This window comes from Rhea pennata, chromosome 3, assembly GCF_028389875.1.
Source record: "Rhea pennata isolate bPtePen1 chromosome 3, bPtePen1.pri, whole genome shotgun sequence".
In the NCBI taxonomy this organism is placed as follows: domain Eukaryota; kingdom Metazoa; phylum Chordata; class Aves; order Rheiformes; family Rheidae; genus Rhea; species Rhea pennata.
Window position 1 is genome coordinate 30,608,938 of NC_084665.1, and position 19,507 is coordinate 30,628,444.

The window sequence follows — 19,507 nt, forward strand, 5'->3', positions numbered from 1 at the left end:
AAGATTGTACTGCTTTTAAAGGTAACTTACTGCCCTATCCAGATTCCACTAGGGATCTATTGGATTTCTGGATGTTCAGCCACCATCAGGAACTCCCAGAGGAAAAGGCTGTTGTACAGATCAGCATATCACAGACACATTCAGTTACTTCCTTTGGATGGGTTGAGAGTTATGGAAATAGGAGACAGGGCTAGGAAGTGAACAAGGTCTGCTAAGTGTTAATCACAAAGCTATTCTGCTTCTGCCTCGTTGCTGTTCACTGTTCATAGTCTCTCAAAAATGAGATAAATACTATCTAGCAAACTTTCATCTTCCTTGCTCATATTTCTGAAAGACTTTTCACCATCTAGGATTTATGAAGACATCTCTGAGAGGCTGACTTTCCAGACCTTTAGCCTTCCACATAAGGAAAGCTTTTTCATAGACTTCCTACAAAAATATCACAATATAATTCACTGAAGACAACAGGTATTACAAGTATGTATTCATGGTAAATTCGGCTATGATTTGGGATTATTGTAGGAAGGTAGAATACATAGACAATTGGAAGTATCTTTACTTACACTGGCTGAGCATTATCTTCCAAGAGAAATGTAAAGTGATAGTTGATTCTAAGGGAGGTAAACTAATAAAATAAATTTGTACAAGTAGCCAGATCCAAAGTGTCTAATGCAGCAGCCTATTACAGCAACTCAACTACAGCCCACTTAAGCTCCAGCAAGATGATGTCAGATCCAAATGTCCATCTAAATGTGTGAGACAGGCCAAATGTACTGTTAATGGAGGAAAGTAATAGTCTCCAAATGGCAATCCAGAAAGCTGGTGTGCTGTGTGGGAAATGTCAAGAGCCAAATTACAAGACATACTAGATGTGTGAGGGGAGAATATCTGAAAACCCTTCCTACTTCAGAGCAGCAGATGCCTTCATTCATTTGGGAAGCAGAATGCTTTGCTGAGATTATAGGTCAAAAGGGATGTCAGTACTAAGAAGGTGGTAGACAAAATGTTAGATCTTACTTAAGGGTGTGTGCTCAGAAGTGAAATATCGCCAGGACATTCCCAGGTTAAAGAGCTGTAAGTCTGCATTCCAGAGTCTATCTCCTGATTATCAGGCATTCATTCTGCAGCTATATTCCTCCCTCATGTTGAAGTTGGATTGCTGCGTAGCCAGGAATGCAAAAGTCATCAGGCCTGAAAAGAGCAAGGGTAACCCTGCACTAAAGACACAACACTCATCTGGGAAGGGGCAAAGCCTCAACTTCCCCTTCACTCTTCTGTGTCCCTTTTTTTGCCCTTTTTCTGCTCCCTTAGCATATACAGTGCCTGACAGGGTGCTTTGATGCACATCAAAAAGTGAAGGTTTGGTGGTACTGCAAAGCATGCATCCTGCATTGTTTTCTTGGACTTAAATAGATCTCTGAGATTGATTACCATGATCTAGTTCAAAGAATCTAGACCTACATTTTTTGAAGTAGTCATAATAACAGAAATATTTATACTGCAGTAAGGTTAGCTGTCTGGAGGTGAGATATCTTAGGTTGTTTTGAACTCCCTCTCAGTTCCATGTCACTGACCACGGTGTTGTCACCTGATACTTCAGTCTTGGATTTAGTTTGGTGCTGAGTTACAAAGCTCACCTCACTGCCTAGTCAAATGCTTGACTAATTAATGCATGATGTAACACAGGCATCAGCTCTAAAGAGACTCGTCCTCCCAACAATGACACAAAACTGCTGGCCACAGTTGGAAGGAAAAAGAGTACTGAAAGAGGGACAGCAAATATTTACTTCAGCCTGTACCTCTGTTCAGACTTTCACAGCCTGCAGAAGAAAATACATCTTGGAGACATTATTTCCACAGGAGAATGGTTCTTTCTTTTGCTTTTGTGGCAAGAGTGGTTCAAGACTTTGCAGACTAGCACCCTGCATTCATGCCAATTCAGACTGCAACATTTCTGAGTGAGGTTTCATGTTGCTTTATTCAAATGTGAAAGTCTTTGTGTCTTATCTGCTCTTATTTGACTCTAGACAGAACTAAGAATGTTCAGCTGTTCTAAAATCAGATCCAAGGTTTTACAGACCCAAGCCTGCAGTGTCCTGACCATTGGACCATATTGTCCAGGATTTTTTGTTCATGGGTTTTGTGACCTGGAACCTACTATAGTTTCACTGTTTTTATTCCATTTCATTTCTGTACATCTACCAAGAAGGTGCCCAAGACCTTTTATATACCTTTGATTAGCCCTTACCATTTCATTAAAGGTGCTGAGTCAAAAATATATAGTACAACTGTAGTATGACCACTGTTCCCTGTGAAATGGGCTGGGCTCAAAGCATGTGGGCATGTGGTCAGGAGAGCAGAGAATGCTGGCATGAGACACAAGAAAGAACAACAGATCCTCCATGACTGATTTAAGCTAATTTCACAGAACCATGGCTTGCGCTAGTTTTGTTGTTAAAAAGTTGTGTTTTATTGAAAAAAGGTGATGGAAACTCACACCTGAGGTGTTATCTCAAAGGACCCTGACAATTTAAGCCTTAGGAAAGGAATTATGAACAAAGAAAACAAGATACTGCCATAATTCTTTATAAGAAATGAGACTGATCTTGAAGAAAGTAATTACTTAACATTCCTAAGGCCCAACATCGAGATGTATTTTGAGGTACTTAGCTCTAATGGAAGGATGGTGCTAGACATTTGTCACCTTTGTGAATCTGGATTTAAGGTCCTAAAACATCTGGATACAAGGCACCCAGCACTACCTAGATTGCCTATAAAAGCTAACTTCAGTGACTGGCTTCATGCCATTGTACCTGTCCCAGTGGAGGCTAAATACTGTGTTATTATATGACTGACCTATATATCACTGTAGAAGAGAAATGCTCCCTGCTAGAGTTCCTGCCAAGTACGATAGAGCTCTGATTCGACAGATTAATGATGGCAAATGCACTCCTGATAAAGCCAATGCCATTAAGTTAGAAAATCAGGTTGCTGTCATGTATGAGTGGGGCAGAAGCATTTCTGGCTTAACAAGGACTGACAAGACCCCCTCAACATGCTCAAGTGAAATCAATGTCAACACCTAATCAGTAAGCAGGTAATAGATTATTTAAAAAAATAAAAGCATAGATGCATCAGCTCATTTGGAAAAAGGGAACATGTGACTTCAACAGATAACATATTTTAACAGTTGTCACTTTTACCAGGTACGAGCAGAAGCTACTTCAACCTGAACAGCTGAGATGCATACTCCAGCATGGTGGGAGAATGTAGGGCACATCGTGAATCCACGGACAAAGGAATTTGCAAGCTTTATCAGTCACTGCCTAGGTTTGCATAGCAGGTTGGCTCAATGAAATATACATGAGCAGCATCTGTTTCTGCTTTTAAGACCACAGTGTGCAATGTGAACCATCACCCATTGGACACAAACTGGGTGATAGGATGAGAATCCAGCACTCTAAAGAGCAAGGGAGGAAGTATTTGGTATCGTTGGTGGGAAGCTAGTGAAGCTGGCTGAAAAGAATGTGGACAAACAGTCTGAACTCAGAAATTAGAGCTACAAATCTCAGATGGGATTAGATAACAATATAGCTCTTCTGAACCTGTATATTTACTATAATAGATTAAAATAAATCTCTTACCTTGGGGGTCTAGCAACTGCCTAACTAGTAGAAATGGGGCATCTATTTGCAGGGTGCAGCTATAACAGTGTTCTTACACCTTTCTCTACAGCACGTGGAATGAGTCAGTGTCCACGACAGCACACTGGACTGGGTGGGTGCTAAATCTGATACAGTGTGCCTATGCCTATGTTCCTAAGAACTTGCTTTAAAGAACAGTTCTGAATGTTGCCACCTAGCTAGACTGGAGATCCTGACTCTTCTTCCTTGAGAAAATTGGCTATGTTCTGCACTGTCCTAGCTTCTGTTCCCAATCCCCTCACTTCCTCCCTGCCCCAGCGCTGCCACTGTTTCTGCACACACAGGACAACCTTCACGGCCCCAGTACTGTGGTGTAGATAGGTCTGCAGTGTCTGCACAGGGTTGTATTCCCCAGCGTTCCCTGACCACCACCACCACCCATTATAACAAGTTTACTTCTCAGTACTGGACCAGAAAAATTGCCAGGCCTGGTTTCTCTTTCATGTTGGTTTAAGTGAGGAGTCACTCCACTGAAGTTAACAGAATCAGCAATAGCAGAGCTGGGGAAGGAGAAATGACAACCAGTCCCCTTTCATCTGTTTTATGCCTCTCACCGCTGCTATCGAGAACCATCTAAGACATGGACTTGAGAAGTGTGCAAGCCTGAGGCCTTCACAGCAGAAGCCCCTCTACTATTAATGCTGGTGTGTCTGAGTAATAAAGGAGCTGAGTGTTTTGAACCTCTGTTACATTTTAATGAATCTTCAAGTGTCATTAAGTATCATTATATGGTAAAAGATGGCTTTTATTAATAGATAGGGAGAACGGGAATCACAAAGCTTTTTTTTTAATACTACCAATCATTAGTTCATCTCTCTCTAAAAGTAGGAAACTTTCATTAGCTTATTAGCACCTTTAGTAGTGCTTGGAAGCAGGTTAGAAATCTTTGACTCTTGTAGGCTCTAAGGAAGTGTCAAATGCTCAGGGATGTCTCCAATTACCTTGCTACGACTCATGCCGAGATGTTAGGATACTCCCATAAATGTATGGCTCTCATTATGGTCATTAGAGATACAAAGACACAGAGTATGGACTTCCCTTTTCTTGTAGATTACAGCATCTTATTTGTCAGGAGGACCAAGCAGCTCCATTTATAATGGCAGCCTCATTCTCACACTATTTACCCAGAAAATGTGAAATATAAATTACTGTAAGATTATACCAGACACTTCTCCAGGAAAAGCTAATTTGTCTGAATAGCAAGTGCAAAACGGGAATGCCACCGCTGCGCTGTTTGCGTTACACAACGCCGAGGCACCGCGCTGCACAGGCAACGCCGCCAACGGCGCTTTCCGTTGGGGCAATAACGGTCGCACGGGCGGGCTCGCGCCGGGCTCGGCGACGGCGGCCGCGAGGCGCCCGCTCGCGAAGCCCCGCCGCCAGCGCGGAGGAGCCGCCGCCGCCGCGCCAGCAGGTGGCGCCGCGGGCTCAGCCAGGGCGGCGGCGCCCTCCTCCCCCGCCCCCCGCTGCCGCGGGCGGGGGCCGCCGCCGCCTGCGCGGCCCGGCGGGGAGGGCCGGGCCCAGGCGGGCCGGGGCGCGCTGCTCTGCCCCGCGCGGCCGTTGCGGCTCTCTCCGGCCGGCTCGGCGCGCCTGAGGGCCGCCGGCGGGGCCCGGCTCGCCGCTCGACTCCCGGCATAGCCCGCCCCGCCCCGCCGCGGCCCTTGGCAACGCCAGCTGTTGGCAGTCCCGGCCGTTGGCAGCCTGGCCATTGATAGCCCAGCTGGTGGTAGCCTGGCCATTGGCATCCCTGGCCGTGGATAGCCCTGACCCTTGGCAGCCCTGGCCTTTGATAGCCCCAACTGCTGGTAGCCATGGCAGCTCCAGCTGTTGGCAGTTTGTAGCAGCAGCCATTGGTAGCCCAGTCATTGGCTGTTTGTAGCTGTGGCCATTGGTAGCCCAGCCATTGGCAGCCCCATCCATCTGTTGGCAGCCTGGCTGTTGGTAGCCCGGCTGTTGGTAGCCTAGCTGTTGGCAGCCTTGCCGTTGGCAGCCCTGGCCATTGGTAGCCCTGGCCGTTGGTAGCCCCAGCCATTGGTAGCCCAGCCGTTGGCAGCCCTGGCTGTTGATAGCTCCAGCCATTGGTAGCCCAGCCGTTGGCAGCCCTGGCTGCTGATAGCTCCAACCATTGGTAGCCTTTACTGTTGATAGCCCGGCCATTGGTAGCCCTAGCCATTGGTAGCCTGGCAGCTGGTAGCCCCAACTGTTTGTAGCCCCAGCTGTTGGCAGCCCCAACCGTTTGCATACCTGGCTGTTACTGGCCTGACCATTGGTGGTGTGGGGTGGGCTACAGGTGGTGTGTAGCAGGGCCCAGTGTGGGGCTGGGGTCTGTGGGAGGGAGGGCACTGGAGATAGCTGCTGTGCTAGCTGGCAAAAGTGGAGGTGCGAAGGAATGCCTCTAACCCTGAGGTTTGGTGGAAGGGGGGAGTTAGGAGAGGGCTTGCTTACTTCAGGGAAACAGATGGCTGAAATGACAAATATTTGCATTACTTACCTTTTATGAATGCCCTTCACAGCCCTGTCTGTGATTTCATTTCATGTGCTCTGAAAGTGGTTGTTAAAGCAAGCAAATAGGAAAAAGAAAACAATGATGTGGACAGGTGTTCTGGAGTGCTAAAGCTGCTGAATGGGCAGCACACTCCAGTCACCATGAAGAAGCTGAGGGTGTTGCCTGTTTCCAAAGCTATGACTAGAAACAGCACAATAGCACCAGGCACATGGGACACCAGCTTAAGAAAGGCTGGGAGTGCATGAGTCACCTGGGGCAGCACCACAACCGGCTTGTAAGTAAATACTCTGGGGAGGAGTGCCACAGCTACAGGTTTCCAGACTAATGGGGTTTTGGAGATTGATCTATTTGGCCCTAGCAGGCTTGGAGAAGTGGATATTAAGGTCCAGAATCCAGAATCTGGTGCTAGATGGCACAGATACCTTCAAACTGAGGTGCAAAGCCAGGCTAGTCACACAAAAGACAGAAGAGACACAAAAAGAGAGAAATTGACTGGTCTGACCTGTAGCCATGTTAAGTGAATTGCTGGTTTTGACAGAGGATGAAGAAGCCAAATTGTGTATGGGTAAAAGGTAGAGAGAAAAGGAAAGGTGAACTGGTTTTAATAGAGAAAAGAATAGTCCTTAATACAAGAGGAGAACATTTTGTTGTATGTTGGTCAGAGTCCGTTTCTCCTCTGTGACACTTCTGTATTGAACCCAATAAAAGATTTGGTTTGTTTTGCTCTTGATGCCTGGATTTCATAACCCCAGAACTCCACTAAAGTCTTCCACAGGTACCTTGCCTGCCATCAGCACTTCTCCTTTCTTTCTAAACTGTGATTTGTAATTACTCCAGATGGGGTTAAGTTTTGGAAGTGCTCTTGAGTGGAGATACTCAGCTTACCTCAGGCTTTCCCCCTTATTTTGTGAGCTGTCTAAAATGCTGTGCTGACCACTTCATGCTTCTCAGATGATACTGACTGTACTTCTAAAAGTGGTTCTTGCAGGTAGGAGAAAAACAAGTGAGACTGTCTTTATTATCTTTGTTTTGTAGAGCTGAATGGGGAACACCCCACTCATGCTACAGGTCCAGCACCTTCTGTGCAGCTTGAGTTTCTTTTGAGCTTCTCTCTTTCTCAAAAAGGTTATCCACTTCTCTCTTGCGGGATAGTGACTGGAGGGCTTCACGCAACCTATTCTGAACTGGACACTAAAGAACCACTTCATTTTGAGATCAGTACACTAAGAGAAGAGTTACATGGTTTAAACACGCTGATGTTGGGAGGAACAGGATGAGATAAAAGATAAGGAAAAAGAAAAATAATTAATACAGATCTCATCAATAATTTATTTCTTTATTTTCCCCAGGAAGTTGACTTTTCTTGATTAGGTAGTACTTTATTTTCAGATAGAAAATGATTGTTACTAAGAATTCCTCTTAGTTTTGACCGCAGTGGGGAGGCTCCACCTATAGCTTGTCTTGCTGGCTGTATCCAGCCTGCTACAAATGTGTATCCAGTCCACATCTTGTCACAGAAACTCCAAGGGTCTTCTGCGTAGTATGACATAAGGCATATGAGGGGGAAATGCTGAGGTCCTCTAGCAAAAATGATGACAGGAATGGTCCCTGGAAAACCAATTCATTCACTGTATGGGCTGCGCCTTGCTTAAATGCAAGTTGCTCCAAGAGACAAAAAGAGTGGCTAGGAGTGCGCTACATGAATTATCCTACCTGAGAATGTTCTGTCATTGCCATTATCCTTCCTGGCAGCTCCTCACACTTGGGGCTAGAAATGGGTTCTTACAATGTACCACATGTGCAATAAACTCATTTCTTCGGGGAAGCATTTTGCACATGCAGACTGATTGCAACAGGGCTGTCAAGAAAGAATCTTGACATGGAAAATTAATTTTTCATTTTCCTCTATAATCACAAAACTAGATGATGAAAGGGGTACAGTAACTATATATGGATTTTATTAGATCATTTCATGCCAAAGTCTTACCTGGAAATTAATTTTGAATTCCTGAGAGCATGCATGAATTTGGAAAGGTGCCTGAATGACTGAAAACAATCACAATGTTGAATGGCAGTGTGTCAAGTCAGGAAAAGAGTATTTAGAGAGAGTGGTATCTGACATCATCTTTGACATCTTCATGAACAATCAGAAAGAGGGAATACAGTGCACATCACTGACACTTCCAAATGATATTGGAAGGAGATGCTATTGAACTGAGAATGAGACAAAGGAATAGAGAGAGAATAAAATAAGGGCACAAATAAGGAATATGAGACTTTTTCAATGGGAAAAAATGTAACATAAAGATATTTATTAAAAAAATACTTAATGGACAGTGAAAAAGGGCATGCTAGTGAATGCTAGGTTGCATATGCCTTTTTATTGCATTACTATACCAGTCCAGGGTGTGATAGCTGATCTATGCATTTGTTCATATCATAAGAGTACAGATATAATAGCTCTTGTGTGATCTTCCTCCACTGCTACATTATGTTAAGTTCAGGATGATACTGTAGAAAGATAGGGACACACTGGAGAAACTTCAGGGAAGACTAACAGAAACAATGTGAGATTTAACATGGAAACAGTTATATATATAGATAATACTGCATAAAATGTGAGATACATTTAAGGGGATAAATGTTAAGGAGGAAAAAACTGCTCCTGTGGGTGGGACAAATCAGGATATGTGGATCTTCTCTGAGCAAGGGAAAGACAGAAAAATGTAAAATATCATCCTAAATGTACAGAACGGACACCTAAACGATTCCTAAGGCAATGCCAACAGGACTCGTAAATCCAAGCTATGGACACTACTTTTCCTACAGCTCATTATACCTTACCTTATAGCTGCCTTCTCTCTAATTTTGGAGGTGGACTATTCTGACACTGATGATACTGAAAGGTAAAGTGTAAGTTTATGACAGGGAACTCTTAATCTGAGAATTACATACAATAAAACCAAAGTGACAAAATTATATTCTCCCTTAATCCTATATTTGTTTATAAGAGAAATGCATCTATCAGTTTATAGAAGGAAATGAGCACTTTTTACTGGTCATATATATCACACACATGATTTTATCATCATATAACTTATAATTGATTTATCAACAGTATTTTGTCAGTAAAACTTTGTCATGACCACAACTTCCCTGATAACATGATCAATAATTCTGAGAGAAATGGATCTGTCATAATGTTTATCATGCACTGTTTTATGTCCCATCATATTACAGAACCTGCACTAATACTGTACTGTGACAGAGGATGCTGATGATAATGAAAGGTAAAACATAGATTTACGGCTTTTCGGTGAGAGAAAGACTTTAATCAATAACAACACTCTTCAGAGATCATGGCCAACACTACCCTAAAGGAGGAGTTTATGCTTTTTTTGACACATACAGGTTAAGAAAGCTAAATTTGGTCCAGGACACTATAAAATCCAGTCGTGACAGTTTCACTCCTATCTGTCTTTCTCAGATAATCAGGGAATTTATAAAACTCCTTTGCCTGAAAAATCTGTTCTAAAAATGAGTTTTAAAAGGAGTTTTGGTGAATACTGTATTAGATTTCCAGGCTTGTTAGCTAGTTCCCTGCCTCAGATTGTTCCCTGCCTCAGACTTGTTCAGCTGTGAAACGGCTATGACACTCTTTACTTACAGGATGCTTTTATACTTACTAGTATCTTGATGCACACAAATCAGACTGAGAGGTCTTCCAGCTGATGTTCTCTCAGTAATAGAGGGTCAAATCAGCACATTCATTGTGAAGAGTTGGTTGTGGGATCCCAAGAATACATAGCTCCCTTTTTTTCTGAACAATGCTCACTGAGATTCCCATTTTTTTTTTAATCGCATTGGCAAATCCAGCATTTCAGTACAGTCACAGAAATAAAGAAGCTTTGCCTCTTTAGAATTCTTTATTATTTTTAACTGAACAATTTAACATTGATCATCCAATTGAACATTAGCAAGAGTGTTGCCAGCAGATTGAGGGAGGTGATCCTGCCTCTCTACTCAGCCCTGGTGAGGCTTCATCTCGAGTACTGTGTCCAATTCTGGGCTCCCCAGTACAAGAGAGACGTGGAGCTGCTGGAGAGAGTCCAGCGTAGGGCTATGAAGATGATCAGAGGGCTGGAGCATCTGCCCTATGAGGAACGGCTGCGAGAGCTGGGCCTTCTGCTAGCCTGCAGAAGAGAAGACTGAGGGGGGACATCTTATCAATGTCTCTAAGTACCCGAAGAGAGGGTGTCAAGGGGATGGGGTTAAACTCTTTTCAGTTGTCCCATGTGACAGGACAAGAGGTAATGGGTACAAACTGAAACACGGGAAGTTCCATCTGAATATGGGGAGGAATTTCTTCACTGTGAGAGTGATGGAGCACTGGAACAGGTTGCCCCAAGAGGTTGTAGAGTCTCCTTCTCTGGAGATATCCAACACCTGCCTGGATGTGACCCTGTCTAACATGCTGGTGACCCTGCTTGAGCAGGGAGGTTGGATTAAGTGATCTCCAGAGGTCCCTTCCCACCTTACCCATTCTGTGATTCTCTAATTTTTTATGTTGAATAAAACTTACATATTTGTAAATGACCACAAGAAAAATGACTAGATAAATGTCAACTTCAGTGATCTGTTTGTATGCAAAGCAGCAAATGTACCTTTGGCTTAATGTAGCCAGAGACTACATACAGTTGCCACAAGATTAAAAGACAAAATTAATTACTATAAGTAGTAAATATATCCTGGCTATTTCACTCTTACAGCTCTAACTGGTTTCTGTCCTCACTGCTTCCCCTCCAGCCTCCCTGACAAATACTGCTGCTCTAGCTGCAGGCTACAGTGCAGGTGGTTTATACTGGGGCGCGGAGGGCTGGGACTGGCAGCTACAGTGAGCACACAGGTTTCCAGGTCTGTATTTGAGAAATACACACAAACTCTGTGCAAACTCTTCCCACCTACCCAAGAGTCAACATTATTCACTACTTAGAAGGAAGGAATTGGCATGCTCCTATAACCAAGAAATGAGGAAATACAAATTACACAAATCTCTCTCCTTGACTCAGAGGAATGCAAACGACTTTCACAGGTGAGTTGTCAGTGAGCTCTGGTGGCAGTGGGTCCACAGGGTAAATAAACCTCAGCCGTCCATTCGCACCTCCATGTTCCCATCACGTCTTGGCACCCAGGGCCCTCTGCCACAGCGTGGCAGCTCTGCTGCACACTCAGTATCTTCTCAGCTAATTCCTGGGTCACTAACTGTGCAGCAGCTCTGACTAGCCGACACAGTTTCATTCTGCATGACATAATGAAGCAGGCCTCAGAGAGTCCTTCATAATGTCCAGATAGACGTAAACAGATGCTCCTAACAGATGTGATCAAACACAGATGTGATCTGAAGATTCTCCGGTGGGCTCTAGGGCCCAGCCAAACTACATATAGCTCAGACTAAAGGCAAGCTCGAAATGTGGTGAGGGACTCACCTTTACCCCTTCCTGATCCTGGTTGAGCGGGGTACTAACGGTGGATGCCAACGTGCCCCAGCTCCGGCTACACCACTGCACTTAGGGATTGCCAGGTGGCAGGGTGGTCACCCTCCTGGAGCACCTGTCCCTGTCTTGTGCTGGCAGCAAGGTTGCATTCACTGTTATCCTTGGAGGATCTTCCTTGCAGCAGATGATCCTGTCAGGGCTTCTTCTTATTTTTTTTTTTTTTTTTTTTTTAAAAAACATATTCTACCCAAACAGCTTGCTTTTCTACAGTGACTGTGACCCTTTGTTTCTAATTCTACAGTGACTGTGACCCTTTGTTTCTAATGACTGGTGAGTGACAAGGTGAGTTTTCTACAACTAGTAGAGAGGGCAGTAAAGACCTTCCTACTCATATAAACACACCTTTAGGCAGGCTCAAAAAAGGCAGGTTGAGTGAGGGAAGTGAGGGAGATATGACCAGAAATGGGGAGTGGAAATGAGAGCAGTCCTAAGGGAGACAGCTGCAGAGTGGAGAGCTCTGCAGGAAGTCTGGAGGATCTGCGAGGAGGAGAAAGAGATGTCCATGTGTTAGGGACAAGGAGGGACTAGTAAAGGTGTATAAATAGAAAAAAAAAATATCCTGGAAAATAGAAAGAAAGCACTGTTTAAATTAAAATGACTGACAGGGGAAATGGCAAGACAGGAGAAGCCAAGATGATGCACAGCACTGAAGTTGTCACCCATTTCAATTTTGTTAGTGCCCTCTTTCTTTCCATGTCATTCCTATGCCTGGTGCTGCCTTTACATTTCCTCTGATTCCCTGGATCTCCTTTCTTCTGTCACTCTGTCTCACAAAAAAAGACACATTTGCTGAAGGATTAGGGGGGAAACAGGTTGGAAGGAAAAGGGGAACAAAGAGAAAAATAGGTTTACAAGAAGGAGCATAGAAAACAGTTTGCTCTTTGTGCCACCTAAACCAAGTCCTAAATGGGAGGTGGAAGATTGGCAGGAACAGGGAAAACTGGGCTCATTTGGGGGAAACTTTGACTAAAGAGTTTCCTTATTTAAGATCCTAGACTATGAGGGTGGAAAAATTCTCAAGATGAAGTTATCTAAGCAAATGCAATGTGCATTTCTATGACAGAGAAGTAATCACTTTTTAAATTGACTCATTCTATGGGCTTGATCCAAAGTCCATGGAAAAACTCTGACTGACTTCGCGGATCCTTAGGGTATAGATGGGAACTTTGCCACTGTCTTCAAAAAGAGCAGGGCCAGTCTTTTGCTCTTAGCCAAAAAAACAATTACAAGAAGAAGTCACAAATTCATTTCCAATGCTTTGTAAATAATTTATTTTGATTTTTGCAGCTATACATTAGTTAATAATACCCACAAACCTATGTTTAAAGTATACTATATATAAACATGAATTTTACACCTATCTGCTTATGTGTGATTCTTATAAAAAGTCATTTAATATAAAAATAATCAAAAGATTGTATCGATCGAAGGCTACATACTGAAGAGCACCTTTGTGTCCTTTAATATTAAGATAAGATAAACTCTTTTCTCGTTTGTGCACATGAGCACATATTTGCTCTTCAGAATAACTATTTTATTTAGTTTTTTGAATGAAAGTAAGCTCAGTGTAGCTATGATTTAAGCATCCCAGAGATGTCTGGGATTTTTCCGTAATTAATGCTAATTAATTTGAGGACAATGTGAAAAAAAAGTAAACGTAAGAAAATGTTCATTTGTCAAAGCCTATAAAATCTGAGAAAGAAGTGACAATTTCAAAAACCTTTCTATTTAAAACCACTCAAAAATTGAAATTGTTGAAGCTTTTTGGGGGGTCTTTTGAAATGATCATTTTAAATTTGTATTAATATACAGTAACATTTTTGAGAAGATGCTAAAATCGGGAAAAAAAAACGAACACAATGATGTGAACAGGATTTTAAGCAGCTGACCTAAGACTAATTTTTATGTTGAAGTTCACAACATTTTTTGAGATTTTTCTTTGAGAGCCCATTTCTTTAACTTTATTTAGATTTTCCGTATGTCTATAAATAAGTAACACCATACTAAACAGATTTTGACCCGAGGTGCCAAAGCTGTCTTTGGGAAGTGCAATTTTTCACTGCCTCCAGACTCATCTACGCAGTATTCGAGCATGTGGTTTGCGTTCAGGAATGCCCTGTAAATATAAACAACTATTACAACGCCAGGGCATTTCACGACAAAAACGTGCTAAGGCTCTGCGTTACCCGGGTGCTGGTGCTGCCCCGCCGGAGCAGGGTCACCTTCCCCACCGCTCGCTGCCGCCTGGCTCTGCAGCAGCGCCGGAGGAGCCGGTGGGCAGAAGGGAACGGGAAGTCCCTGAGCCGGGCAAGCCGCAGAGGGTGCAGCGTTATTTCAAAGGAGAAACAATTTCCCCAGAGCGGGAAAATACGTCGATGAGCTGGGAGCGAACCGGCGTGGGAGTGGACCCAGTGCCAGCCTTTGACTCCCTCCGTCGCCTCTTCAAGGCTTGCTGCCGGCACCGGAGAGAGTTTTTTCCCTTTGCTCCGAGTAAAATCGAGTGAAGCACGTGTGTGTTTCCTCCGAGAGGTGCACGCCGTCCAGAGCCGGCTGCAGAGACGCTCTCCGACAGCGGCTCACCGTTGGTAACACGAAACGCTCTCGGAACGGCAGATCAAGCCCACATCTCCCCCTATAACTCATGCTTCTTTGAACTGCTAACAGGGTGGCTTTGGGGGGAAAAAAATAGACAAATACATACAGCGGCTTGGAGACGCGCAGCCCCTTGCCGGTCCCGGTCGCCCCGCCGCGCTGCACCAGCTGCTGCGGCCGCGGGGAAAGGCGAGCGGGAGCCGCGCACCGGCGCCCGGCCCGGCCCGGCCCGACGGGGCGGGGGAGCCTGGGCCCCGCGGGGTCGCGGGCAGCCGCGGCAGCCGAGCACCCTCGGGCCCGAGCGGCGGCGGCGGGGGCTGAGGCTGGGCCGGGGAGGGGGGTAGTGGGCACCTGGGCCCCGAGGGAGAGCTTCAGTGGGGGCGGCGATGACCTCTCGCTGACAGCCGGGGTCCCCCGCCGCAGCGGCGGCTGCTAGACCCCGTTCAAAGTTACGGCCCCCGGGGCAACGGCGGGAAGGGGTAGGAAAAGCCTCGGATCCCCGGCTGCCGAAAGGGGTCCCGAGCACCACCAACCCCGCCGGCCCCACCGGCCGCGGGCTCCCACAGCGGCTCGGCGGCCAGCTGCCTCCCATCTCTCGCTCCACATCTGCCCCAGCTTCCTTGCACAACGCATCTCAGCCGGTTCTGTCTTTAACACCTCCCGAAAGAAGAGAAGGGGGGCAAAGGATTTTCTTTTCTATTCGCAACTACTTTAAGCGCATTTTTTGGGGGGAGGGGAGGGGGGGGGACACACGCCACTTTTTCCAGCGTAGCAGTTCCTTCCTCTGCCTCTGCGCGATCTCACGGAAGGAGGAAAAGAAAAACAGGGAGCCCCTTGGGCCAAACAGAGCCGGGCGGGTCCCTTTCGCTAAGGCCGCCTTCGTGGTGCGGTCCCCGCGGGTGTGTGTGTCCCTCCCCCCCCCCCCCCCCCCCGGGGTGTCCCTCCCGGGTGCTCCCGTCGTGCGCGCCCCTGGCGCGGTCACGTCGGCGCTCGCCCGGCGGCGGAGCTCAGCACCGTCACTGCCTGTCGGAGGGGGAGTTTTGTGTCTTTGCTCCCTGCCCGGCGGAGAAGCTGTTTCCAAAAGTGCCTGGGACACGGAGAGAGAGGAGGGAGCCTGCCCCGGGGGCTCGAGGGGTGGGGGGCTCCGCAGCCTGCGGGGGTCTGCTCCCCGCAGCCATCCAAATGGGGCATCCACGTGGGGTTTTGTAGGCTCGACCGGCCCATCTGAGGCGGCATCTTTCGAGAACTGCAAAGAAAATACTGCCTCGCAGTCACTGTAATCCACGGTTTTCATTTACTATTATTCAATCAGGATTTATCTCTGGTTTTTTAGGAGGCTACTTTTCCAGGACTGTTACTCGATACTGATCCATTAAATCATTCCAGCTGAGAGATTAAATGTATGATTTGCAACCAGCTGGATTTCTCAAATGGTGTCTTCGCCTCCCTTCAGAGTAGGAGCAGACCCGATGAGAAAATACTTTGCTTTGGCATTGAAACCCACACATTTGCCCAAAGATTACCACACGGAGTTCATTCAATGCCCACAGTATTCTCTTCCTTTCTCTTCACCGGATTAGATTTCCCCCAGCCATAAAACGCCTCCAAAGGCTCGATACCATCGAAATGGCAACGCATGCCAACCGGCAGGGCAGTTAGCAGGCTTGAGCCTTATCTTGCATTAACGCCGTCACTTATCGCCGCCGTTTTAGGGACACCCGCCGTGGGGCGAGGGCGACGGGGGCATCGGGATGCCCCAGCCGTCGGGCCAGCACCGCGGCGGCTGCGGCCGTGCGGGGCCGGGCGAGCGCTTCCAGGGCCGCCCTCGCCCCGTGCCCCGCACGGCAGCCCCCGGGGCCGCCCCACCGCAGACCGCAATGGGCCTGTGGCACTGCTGCCTGCGGCCTCGACGTGCGGTCCTCTCCAGGCCCACTGGTGGTGAAGGAAGCAGTGCCTGGGTGTGCATCTTCAAGGGAGCTTTATTTGCCATCGCCCACTACCAGGAGAAGTAATAAACACCCCATTTGGAGCAACTACGAGACAGAGAGCTGGCCACAGCGCACCTCCAGGGATGCCCCGCAGGGACAGTACATCAGGGGCTGGCAGCAATAAGGATCAGATCTCAAAATAACAGCTGGGGTTTGGGCTGGATGGGGACACACCACTACTTTTGCTGGACCGACCTTGCCCGAATAAATACCCCTTCGGGGATGGAAAGGATCTGCGGACTTTGCCCTCTAAACACAACCCCGCAGAGTCGTTGCGGGGGGGGGGGGGGGGGAGGATCCACAGCCCCTCAGTCGGAAGAAACCCTGAAATTTTCTCGGCACCCTCAGGGGGACAGAAGCCCTGCACGCAGCGACAGAGCTCGGAGGGGGCCATACATCGCCTCCTGCTCATCTGTCCCTCCGACCGCCTCGGTTTCTGTTAAAATCTCGGGGGAGGTGGGCTCGCACGGCTCCGGCCTTTCCACGTCGGAAGGCAGCGGGACGAACCGCGCAGCGACGGGCCCGCCCGCCCGCAGCCGCTCTCCGCACCCCGCGCAGCGCCGCCGTCGTCTCCCTGCCCCGCCGGTGCGCACCTCTCTCGTCGTTTGAATCCGGGAGATTTACAAACCGGCCTGACTTTCCAGTTGTTGTTGTTTTGGGTGTGCACTCGACACGAGTAGTGTCCCAAGCTGTTTCTTAAGTTTTTAGTATCCCCTCCCCTCCCCAGCCGCAGCCTTGCGAGCCGAGTGGGACGCATTACCGCATGCTCCGCTTTCCGCGCTGCCGCATTCAGCAGCTGCTGGGCTCGTGTGTAACCGAATATCGCAGGGCACGGAGCGAAGCCCACCGGGCCCTTGCTCCGCAGCCGCCGGCGAGCTGCCAGCGCGCCCGGGCAGCCCCTGGCGCCGCTGCGTGCCCCGGGGTGCCGCGTCTCTGCCCTGCTGCTCCTGCTTCGGCAGCGCTGATCGGCAGGGGTCTGGGAAGAGGTAGCTGCAAGGAGCAAATCGCCCCCCCCTGCTCACCAAGTGTGCCCCGTCTGCGGGAAGCAACCAGCACCCGCTTTCCTGCGACGGGGCGGGTCGGGCCGCGGCGGCACAGGCAGCCCCGAGCCCGGGAGACGCGGTGACACAGCGCTGAGGCCAAACCCGCGAGGGGCCCAGTTAGCCAGTGACAAGGACGGGGCGCCCTACTCAGCCCCTTCCAGCAAACACCTCGTCTCACGGAAGCTGATGCGGTGCGAGGGAGCGAGTGTCCCCGCAGCGGAGGTGCCAGGGCAGCGAGCTGCCCCGGGACGCCTGCGGGGGCTGCAGCAGCGCCGGGAGAAAGCCGCGCTCTGCAGAGGGACCCGCAGCAAATCCCGGCAGCGGGCGCCCATCCGCCCCGGGGGGCTCTCGGGGGCGGCGCTGTAAAAAGGCGAGGGGGCAGCAAATGCTCACCTGGGTGCTGCCTGCCCTCCCTTTAGCGGGACCCCTGTGCCCAGCTCCGTGGACAGGACGACGGGAGGGCGAGGGGAGGCACAACCAGGCTTTTACTTCTGAAATGCTCTCGGATAAAGTTTCTGCTCTCCCCGCTCGCCCCCCTCACCCGCCAGCACTACGGCCCCTAAAACCGCGCTTTGCAAAAGTGGGCGGCGGGGGGGGGTGTCATCCCGTCGTCCAACTCTGCCCGGACCCAGACTCCTGCACGACGAGAAATCGCTCTTCAGCATAATTTATGGAGTTTGTCCAACTCCAGAGCAAACTACGGGTTTTATAAACTCCCACTTCTTCACACCTCTTTCCCCGTTTCTTTTCCTTCCTCCCTGTTGCCAGACAGTCTTGCCGATGTTGACACTCGAACGAGCTATTGACAATCGCTTTTCAGACTCAGCTGTCCGCTCACACGCCGTTGTTTTAGCTACTGCCTCGGTTTTCCCGATTCGGGAGAGCAGAGCAGTGCAAATGAATATTCCTGATGAAGGTAGCTTTCATCGGGTTCTTTACAAAATCTATTCCCTCTTCCTCCCTCCCGCCTCCTAGATACACACACCATACCGAGGTTTGCATTTTTCATGGCAGGACAGGCAAGTCTATAAAAGGCATGTTTGTTTTTCCTGGCTGTTTCAAATATGTATTTCCTGGAGGACTTCACATCTAATGGGGTCATCAGAAGCACATGTGCGATTTTCATCTTTCCAACTGATTTCTCCTCTCCCCTCTTCCCTTAGCAGCGCTGATTGCTGATGTAACATTTTACCTGTCCACCTCAGCTCCCACTTTTCCTCTCCGTTTTCTGCTGAGAAACAGTCACAGACTCTTGGTAAAGCCCCAAACTGTTTCCTTGAGTCTGCCCTGGTTTTAAAAAACGAGTCCCTTTAAAATATTTATTTATTTATTTATTTAGGATTGTAGGCAGGGCTCACAGCAGCGAGTATCTCGCTTCTTTGAAGCAAAGCAAACCCAGCGGCCCCCACTCTGCATTCCCTCTCGTCCTGAGTGGATGGGGCCATTCACTCCCACCAGTGGGGAGAGGGCAAGACTTGGCTCTTCAGCACCCTGGCACTCGATGTGATATGTATTGCTAGAGGTTAAGAGTTCTCACTCGGAGACAAAGAAAAAAAAAGGCAAACAAACAAAAAAGCCTCCCATTTACTTAAATGGGAACAAGATGGGAACAACTCCCCGCGCAGAGAGCCTCTTCCCCCCGTGCAGAAAGGGGGGATCTGCCGGTTAGCCCCGCTCCACTGAACAAAATGGGAAGACGCTGATCGCCCAGTCGTGCTCCTAAGTTTAAATACGTGTTTTTCCAAGCCCTAGAGCTGCTCTCCTTCAGACAAAACCCTCACCTTTTCCTTGTGTGCTGAAGCACTGAAAGTTCCCGTCAGTGTATTTTTCTTGGCTGCCTGCGCCGCAGCATTTTGATTCACTAAGCAGAGGAAGTTAAGGAGTTCTGCAAGTGAGCGGCAGTGGCCGGTGTTTTCATCGCGATCCCCCTACATTATTTGTCATGCTCAAGTGAGGGTTTGTCCAAGGCAAGAGCTTGCTCGTACCGGGCTGCATTTGTTTCTCCTAAAGAAGGCAATCGATTTTATTTCCGGGTCTGGTAACAGGAGCCCGAGTGCTTTACGCAAACATCTCTGGGCAGGCAGTGTCACTTGCAAGTCTTTTCACTCCAGGGCGGGAG